Source organism: Quercus suber, unplaced genomic scaffold (assembly GCF_002906115.3).
Source record: "Quercus suber isolate HL8 unplaced genomic scaffold, Cork oak 2.0 scaffold_158, whole genome shotgun sequence".
NCBI classification, from domain to species: Eukaryota; Viridiplantae; Streptophyta; class Magnoliopsida; order Fagales; family Fagaceae; genus Quercus; species Quercus suber.
This window is the reverse complement of record NW_027069619.1, coordinates 1,139,516-1,149,773: the sequence shown is the minus strand read 5'-3', so window position 1 is coordinate 1,149,773 and position 10,258 is coordinate 1,139,516.

Here is a 10,258-nt window from a genome sequence, read left to right as displayed (position 1 = left end):
GCCATTTCAAGCAAATACCAAAAGATCATAATCAAGGTTCAAGCCTTCCAAGTACAAGCCCAAGCCATTTCAAGCAAATAAAAAAAGATCATAATCAAGGTTCAAGCCACCTTAACGGACCAAGAAGAAGCACTTTACCCAGCTTTGCCTCTCTCCACATTTGGTTTGCAACATCAAGGTTAAAGTTTGTTTGTTTATTCCATGTTTCTATATTTCTATAAATTCTAAAAATTGATGTAGCATTTGATGTACTTTTTTCATGTATATATTAAAAAAAAAAATTCAAGATTCCCAAATCTTTCAAAAAATTTTTTTTTTTTTTTTTTTTTTTTTTTTTTTTTTTTATATATAATATGGTAATTTATATATGAGAAAACCTAAAAAATTAAAAGGAAATTTAACTTCTCTGTATGTTTGTTTACCTTCAAGACTCACATCCTATCAAAATACTGCTCTATTATTGTGAAACCTTAATTTTGAATTATAATGGCCAGTTTAATTTAGGTATTTGCATATTTTTTAAATTTACATATTTATTTTATGATTTCTCAAACTTATTTTTATATACATTTATTTTTTTATAAAAATTATTTGACTTGCGATTCGATTGATGACCTAGTGACCTGGCTCATAGACCATGTCAATGTCCAAGTCGAGTTTAATAACTATGCAGTGGCGGCTCTAGGAATTTTGTTTAGGGGGGTCATTAAAAAATTTTAATTAAAAAAAAAAAATCTTGAATATATCGAGTTATCGACAAAAAGAATTAATACATGAAGATTTACAATTTTCTTCTACAAGTTTTCAAATTTTGAATTGTTATATGATAGTTCATTATGAGTATCTAACATTTATTTTGTTATGACTATTTTGTTATTTTTATCTAACATTTATTTTGTTATTTTGTTATGACAAGCCTATGACTATTTTATTTTGTTAAGTTTATCTAACATTTTTATTTTTATGCAGTTGTTATTATCTACTTGTTGTTGTTTTATAAAAATATTTTAAACTAAATGACTAAACTAAACTCATTAGCTTTGTATTAATTATTGATGCACACAATGACACTCATTCATACATAAAACTATGCACTATATGTCTACTTAACCAATCAAATGCTTGGACAATCACTAACTTTACAATTTTTTTTCTTAAATTTTACTTACTTTATAAAAATAAAAATAAAAGTTATTATAATATGATAATAATACACACACATGTACCAAACTATCTCTGTTTCCTAATTATTAAATTATATAAATTTATATTATATTTATATTGTACATACAAACGTCCACACACATCATAATTTACACAAATAGCATTATAACAAAAAGTAATGCACACAATTAATATTAGATACACTCACACATAATATAAATTTATAAAAAAGAGTGACTTACAATTCACAATTCATAAACACTTACTCTTTACTCTTAGAGTTGGAGATACTTGTAATAAGGGTGTGCAAAATTTAAGCCAGGGTGTGTAAAAACATTTTTAAAAATAAATTAAAGTATTAAGCTAACAAAAAAAAATTATATATATATATATATATTTTTTTTTTGGGAAGTCATGGGGTTCATAAACATTTTTAAAAATAAATTAAAGTATTAAGCTAACAAAAAAAAATTATATATATATATATATTTTTTTTTTTTTGGGAAGTCATGGGGTTCATTTGAACCCCTTGAATACTGAGTAGCGCCGCCCCTGTAACTATGCTCTAAAGTCTCAATCTGAACTCTTTCACACACGTAGGAGGGAGCCTTAAACTCCAGCCCTTATTTTCCATCCCACAAGAACTTATACTTGTGGAGTGACCATCTTCCTAAGGGTGCGTGTTGGTAATACAATAGTATATCAAACCTATGGCGTTCGCTCCATGATAATTTCTTTTTATCGTCAAACTAAAACACAAATTAATTTTTGGTTTAGGCGAAGGTTAAACCCCCAAATCTCTTATTTGATAACAAAAGACTTTATCATGGTCTATATTGAGTTTATCCTTTTTTGTTTTTTGGTTTTTTTTTTTTTTGGAGAAACAAACACACACACACAAGGGAGAGGGAAAGAAGTTCTTATACAAAGGCGCACTACAACTTCACTCAAAAGTCATAATAACTTTTAAGGGAATTGGGACAAGTTATACTAGACACAACACTCTCTTAAGCAATGTGGGATAATTACCAATTCTTTTTTTTTTTTTTTTAAGAAACAAATACACACACAAGAAAGAGGGAAAGTAGTTTATCCTAATTATTAATTATATGTATTCATTTTTTTTATTCATTTTTTTTATTTAATAATATAAATGACAAATAACGATTAACCTATTTGATTTTTAATTGTGAGTAGTGATATGATGAATAGTTATTTTGTAAAAAATCACACAAAGTAACAGTTAGTAACTGTCTTCCTAATGGAAAGAGATTATAAAAGACTAACTTTAACATTAGGGATTGCAAATATTCCCCACCAGCCACATTGTGCCCCATATGAATTCTTCTTACACCAAAGAGATAACAGGGTAAGGACAAGTTTTGCTCACCTCATCTCACCCCAAAATATTTATATATAATTTTATATTTAATATATATTTAAATTATTTATATATAAAATTTCTTTTTTATATGTATTTTATTTATATTTTTTATACATATTTTGTTACCATCCTTAAAACATTTGTTTTCTCTTTTTTGAGTAGGGAGACAAATGTCATTCTTTTTCTCTTTCATTTGTACCTTAATAATGTCGAAAATCACTCATTGAAAAAAAAAAAAAAAAACCTTTAACACGCCTACCCCTAATCTACCCCACTCTCATCCCACGCTGAGATTTTCTCACCCTGAAATAGGGATGAGGCATCCCTAATCCAACCCAACACTACACCATCCCATTGCCAAAATGATTATAAATCCTTCTCCCTCTAGAAATTATTAAGTTTTAATGCTAACATAGTCACCCCAACCAATAAAATGCTATTATTTATGCAAATATGACATCATCTGGTAATTTTTATTTTTTATTTCTTGTACATAGATAGTATCATCTCATTGGATAAGGAGGACCACATCAGCAGTCCCCCTGATATAAATAATAATCCCCCCCTCCTCTCTTCAATTTTAAATGATGATGTGCACATGATAATTTTCCTCCGCTTGTTGTTGTGATCATTGATTATATATGGAAGTTGAGAGACTAGGTATGCTTTAATGGTGGAAAATATGGCATCTACAGATACCATTAGTGATAAACAAACAGTTCCATTGTCAAGTTAAGGCCAGGCAGCTAAAATTTAGTGCCAGCCAACTTGCTCAGTCTACCAGTTAGTCCAAACCACTTATTGGTTTCATCGAAGCAAGTTGTGATCCTGTTGTGGAATGTGATAAAGGTTCTTGAAATTAGGATCATCAAAACCTTAGCATATGGATATGGGTCCCGACCCTACCTGACCAGAAACTGTTGATTAATATGATATCCCGCATCGTTTTTGGATGTGGGTACAATATGAAAAGGTGTTTGTGAAAAGTTCAACGAGTATAAATCTAAGCCATTTTTGCCACTATACATTGCTAGAACAGGTGTGCTTTTTGTTTTTGCTTCTAATCCTCACACCATACAAACTCTCATCTTGTTGTATGCCTCTACTTCCAAGATTTTTTATCCTTAAATTGATTGCTGAGAGTTGACATTAATTGTTGTGGTTAATTTTGTTTGGTATATTATGATTGATTATTTGTGATATTGAGTTACTTTAATTTTGATTGATTATTTGTGATAATGTTAGTAGTTGATTTTGTTGAAAAAATACATGTTTGTATCACATACAAGACATATGCAGTGTAAAATTAACGAATTTACTTCATTCGCAATTGATAACATGTACTATATAAATTTCAAAATATAAGAACAAGAGATTGTATCTTGGTACGGTAAAATTCAAAACCAATGATTAAAGTACTCGAGAATACTTTTAATTTTCACTCTAATTCTACTTGATGCCCAAGAAAAGTAGTCTCTCAATCAGTTTATGTGTATGTGTTTAAAGGAGAACAAGAGAGTATCCAATACTTACATACAAATCATTTCATTTTCTTACAAAATTTTGTATGTTTCTCTCCTTATAACTGATTATATAATTGGGTTAACATTTTGGGCCATTTTAATTGGGCTTTAGTATGTGGCTCGGAGTAGGACTAAAAGAGAACAAATAAGATACTAGCTCCAACGGGTTTTAGGCTTTTCTGTCAACTTTTTACAAGTTCAAAGTTACCATTAATTATATTCAATACCACTATATAAATATAATTGCACTCTAAACCTTATTAATAAATTATATTCCAAGATTTTATTATACATGCAACCCCTTCATAAAATATTCGTAGTAATACAAAGTCATAAATGTAGACTACCACTTTGAAGATTATTACATCTTAATCCTTGAGTACTCAATTTAAATCTTTTAGGTTATTCATCATATATTTTTGAAATCCAATTTCATCTGAAGTAATTAGGCCTAACATTCTGAATAACCAAACCCATTAAACTTATCTCAAGAGAATATTTTATATCTTCGTTAAGAAATTATGAATTCTATTTTGAGAATATATGTTCCATCAACACTAAATGTGACTACCCAACATACTGAAGTTTTGATCATGACTTTAGATCTCACTCCTAATATATCAAAGCAACCAACATCTCACGATTAGGTCCATTATTCTCTCAAGATTAAGAGTTCATGTAAATAGAAGTCGTGAGATTTATTATTCATTTGACAGTCGTTGGAAGAATAATAAATCTCATAACAGTTCAGTTCAATATGTCTTAACTCTTAAAACATATCAATATACCAATTAGAAGTCTCCACTTCCATGATTAAGACAAATCATCTTAGTTGATATGTTATAGTTTTCGCAGATGAAATGCCTAATTTCATCACTGACTACAAACTAAAATTCTGAATTTACAAAGAACTTGTAATTTATATCTTCTATTTATATCTTCTATGACTAAATCACATAAATCATATACTATGTATCTCATGGACTATATGACAATGTCCAAATATTCATGTTACCATTATTTTAGATAACAGTAAAACAACTTTATTAATTACAACATTAAGTCATACATAACATCATACAATAGGATTTAAGGGTACTAATCCTAACAAATTTTGATTTTTATGTATAAAAAAAATATTTGTTTTGTTTTAGATAGTTTAAATCATTTAAGGTTTAGTTTTACAATTGAAAATACAAATAAATTTGGATTAGTTTATTTGGGTTTAGTTGAGATCATTTGAATTCATTTGTTTGGTTTTTGATAATTGATTTATTGGGTTTAGAGTCTGTTTGGTAATAGCTTATTTAACTGAAACTGAAACTTTTTACTGAAAGTACTGTAGACAAAACTAAAAGATAGTTGAAATAGTACAATGAGACCCATGAATAGTACTAAAAAGTGCAATAGAACTCATAAGTAGTAATAAAAATAAGCTGAATAGTAGTAAAAATAAGTTAAATTGTAAAAAAGTTTACTTTTTAAGCCAATGCCAAATGCAACCTTAGTATTAACTACTGAAATACACATAATTTTTTGCTGGGGTGAAAAGTTTTGGTTTTTATAGATACTAAAATTTGAATTATTGATTTTTATTTTGTTTTCCGATTATTTATGGTGATCAATGATTGGGAAAAGTACAGCACTAGAAAATTGGTGGTTGGAGGTGCAAATTAGCCTAAAGGCCTAGCTAATGACACTGTTAATCTTTGCTTCTTAGAGCTTCTACATCAGTCCGTGAAAAAGTTTTTTCATTTTACAAGTCTAAAACCCACTTTTTCTATTTTACACACCTATTTTTACAAAACACCCACATCAGTTTGTCTATTATACACATTTATTCAAATAAAATATTCATTTCTTTAACCCAATGCTACAGTGCTACAGTGCCGGGCAAAGTCATGCTACAGTGCTAGAAAGAGAGAAAAAAAAACTATTAAAAAATCATATACACATGCTACAGTGTCTGTGTAAATTTACACGGGTATTGTAGCTCGTTGATAAATTTGGAAGACTTTACACATTTTTAAATGGATTGATGTTGGAAGTTTTGTGGATGTGTAAAATTTCTCTCTTTTGCTATTATACAAGAATATACAAGAGCTGATGTGGATGCTCTTATGGCTTATATTTGCAGCATGGGTTGGCTTTTAAGAGTGAGGGAGAAAGCCAATTAAAACTATTTTTTTGAAGAAGCACAAAAGACTCGACCCTCCATAATCGTTTTCGATGAAATAGATGGTCGCTCTTGTGAGGTCTAGCAAACAAGATTTTGAATCCATACATCTATTAAAAATATTTGAGAAGAATTGGCTTTTAGTTTAAAAAGGTTCAGACGCAAAATCACGTTTTTAACTTAAAATTTAAATTTTCTTTAAAAAAAAAAAAATCAGGTTTGGGTTAAGTTCGGACATCTAAGGTTCAAAAATTCGGGCAAGGCTCAAGTATGGGTGGTAATCGGGTTTTAGAGTTCAGGTATCCACAGGTCAAATTTTTGAATCGGGCTCGAGTAGACTCGATCCAAACCTGCACCATGGCCATCTCTACTTGGAATGGCAAAGCTAGACCAAAAGTATTTCTATTTTCTGCCTTGTGGTAGTAGAGGCAACTGCTATTTGCTAAAGTCTTCATCTTGCTAAAATAGTGAGTGTTCAAGAAATTGATTCTAGAAAACAACTCTATACGCCTTGTCCAACCAGCATTCTTTCCCTTACTGCAATTTGTTATGTTTAATTGGATAAGCAAATCTATTATCGTTGTAGCCCACACCTTAGGTAAATAGGCTTATAAAAGATAGAAACTTTTCAAGATAATAATAATAATTGTTATTATTATAAAATTGATAGACATCTAGTGTTACATGCTTTGTTTAAGAAGGCTGAATCTGATGGGGATACAAGGGGAGTTTCCCCTCTATGCGGCTGACCCATGGGTTTCGCATTTTGGTCCTAAGCGCTCTTTAAGGGAGAAAGAGCAGGAGGTGGGCGAAGAGGTTATCTAGCCTTGGCAACAACGTGCCCTCCAAGGTGCTGTCGGCCTTCGAGGGGTCCTGAGGCTCGGTTTCCACTGCCTAGGTAGTGTCCATGCTAGGGTTTTGGCTGCATGCCCACGGGGGACTACCATGGCCTTGGCTACATGTGTCATGCCCCAAACCCAAAAGGGTTCAAAGCATGAGAAATACAACCTAAAGATACCTGTAGCATTTTATTTTTTTTGACAATTCAATTCAAATAATTCATACCAAGTACCAACATCAAGAATTTTCATAATAATTTCATTAATGATACTCTCAAAGTAAGTCAGAACTCTATGCAATAATTACAAAAGGGTTGCATGCCCACAGGGGACTACCAAGGCCTTGGCTACATGTGTCATGCCCCAAACCCAAAAGGGTTCAAAGCATGAGAAATACAACCTAAAGATACCTATAGCATTTTATTTTTTTTGACAATTCAATTCAAATAATTCATATCAAGTACCAACATCAAGAATTTTCATAATAATTTCATTAATGATACTCCCAAAGTAAGTCAGAGCTCTATGCAATAATTACAAGGACCATTGACCACAAAAGAATGGAGGCTTGAATAGATATAATTACACACTATCATCTTGTCCCATTAGTGGGAGTAAAAGTCATCACCACTATTAGATACAAAAAAATGAGTCAAGCTTCCTCTAGGATGTACAATACCAAAGGATCATCATCACAAAAGTTCAGCCTCCATTAGTAGTTTGTCTAACTACTGCTAACCACAAAAACATGTCTCAAGAGATTGTTGCCTACTCTAAAAAAGTTTGTGAAAAAATAGGATGAGACTGGGCCCAATAAGTAGCATAATTAATAAGGGTATGGGAAATGCAAGTTTCCATGATAATTAATAGTTTACAAAGCATGTTATAATTTGGGAATTTTTGACTGAAATCTACAAAATTATTTTCAATAAAAACATGACAAGAATTATCATACAATGTAGGACACAGCTTATAAAATACAATTTCTGATTAAATAATCTAGCACAAAGCTCGTTAGAATAATCACCACGAAACTACATAATATATATATATATATATATATAGACATGCCATTTTACAACTTGCATTTAACCAACAGGTAGATCTTCAAATTTGTAATACAAAACAAATCTTGATGCTCTAACGATCATAATGGTATGTCATGGGCTTTGATTGGACCACCTGATCAAAAGTTATTATACAAACAATTTTCAATAATCATGGTTCACCTACATGATGTGCCCGATCACATCCTATTTTAAACACTTAATTTAAATTGGTTCTCACAAGAATTAATTTAAAATTAATTAAGTGTGATTTTTTATTGGATTTCATTTTACTTCATTTTTTTAAGAAATAAAAAAAAAAAATGTTTTCCTTTATGGCATCTTATCTGCTTCTTTTCAAAAAAAAAAAAAAAATTAGAGAGAGAAAAAGATATGATCCATGAAAAAAATTCAAAAAACAAAAAGATGCTAAAAAAAATGTTATTATTCTCAGCAGCAAATCGCATTTTTGGCCGGGAAAATGTTGAAATTTGATCCTCTATTTCTGGAAAAGTTGTATAGAATTGAATTTCATTTCAAAAACACCAATTCCGAATCAATTGGAATTTTAAGCAGAAAGTTATAGCCAAAATACGAAACAGGTGCAAAAGATAACACAAATTCCGCATCATCTTCAATTTTCTTTCAAAATTTCAAATGGGGATCAACATCAAATTTGTTCAAGCTTATCTAATAGTCTTATCCCTTCCCTTAGTTTCAAAAGAAAGCTTTTGAAAAATAAGTTGGATAGAAAAACAGACACATTCTATGAAAAATTTGAAAAAGCTGAAAAATGCTCAAAAAACGTTACTATTTTCAGCAGCAACTTGAATAGCATTTTTGGCCTGGAAAAAGTTCAAATTTGGTTCTCTATTTCTAGGAAAGTTGTAGAGAATTGAATTTCATTTCAAAAAACACTAATTTTGAATAAATTGGAATTTTGAACAGAAAGTTAGAGCCAAAATACGAAACAGGTGCAGCAGATAACACAAGTTCAGCATCATCTTCAATTTCCTTTCAAAATTCAAATCCGTTCTAGCTTATTTAAACATATTTATCTCTTCCCTTAGCTTCAGAAGAAAGCTAACAACTTAGCTTTAAAACTAAGCCATCCCTTCCCCTATAAAGAGAAAAGACCTCTTCCATTTTCTGCACCCCATTCCCTTTAGAGAGCTAGTGAGAAAGTAGAAAAGAAAAGCTGTTGTACAACCATTTTTCCTGTTTTGGTTGTAGTTTAGTACTTCCTTACTTTCTCCCTAGCCCTTTAAGTGACCATTTCCCCCTTTAATTTATGCTCTATGCTAGTAAGTAGTTAATTGTGTTCTTTAAGTTTCTGCACATGCTTGAATGAATGCTTCCAAGTCGTTCTTTGTTTCTTTCATGATATTCTTGGATGAACATGCCTATATATCTCATTGATTTTCCTTTTACATGCTTAGATGAACACTTTTAGGCTAATGCACAACTTTCTCTTGAATGCTTTGATGAACATGTCTAGGTAGTTGTTTTACTTTTTTTTAATGCTTAAATGAACATGTTTAGGTATTTTGATTTTCTCTAGATGAACATGTCTAAGGGATTTTCCTTTACTTTTTTTTTTTTTTCATAGTTGCTTGGATGATCAAATATGATTAAATGTTTTGTTTTTCTCTTTGCAATTGTGTGGATGACAAATAGCATAACAATTCTCTATTTTCCTTCACATGCTTGGATGAAGACTTCTAAGTTATTATTTGCTTTTCATAACATGCTTAGATGAACATGGCTAAGTAGTTGTTTCTCTCTTTTTTGAATGCTTAGACAAATAGGTCTAATTAACATTATGGTTTTCACTTAAATACTTGGATGAACATGTTTGGGTGTCTTTTAGTTCTTCTCATGATTGTTTGGATGATTGGTAGGTCTAAAAATAAATTTTCTTTTGCAATTATGTTGATGACAAATAACATGATGATTTTGTTTTCCTTCACATGCTTATATGAACATGTATAGGCAAGGAATTCCTTATTTACATTAATTTCTTGGATGAACATGCCATTACTTTCATGCTTTCTTTACATTTAAATTGTTATCTAACAAATTTCACTTTTTGTTTCTCTTTATGTCAAATTCCCCAACACATATTT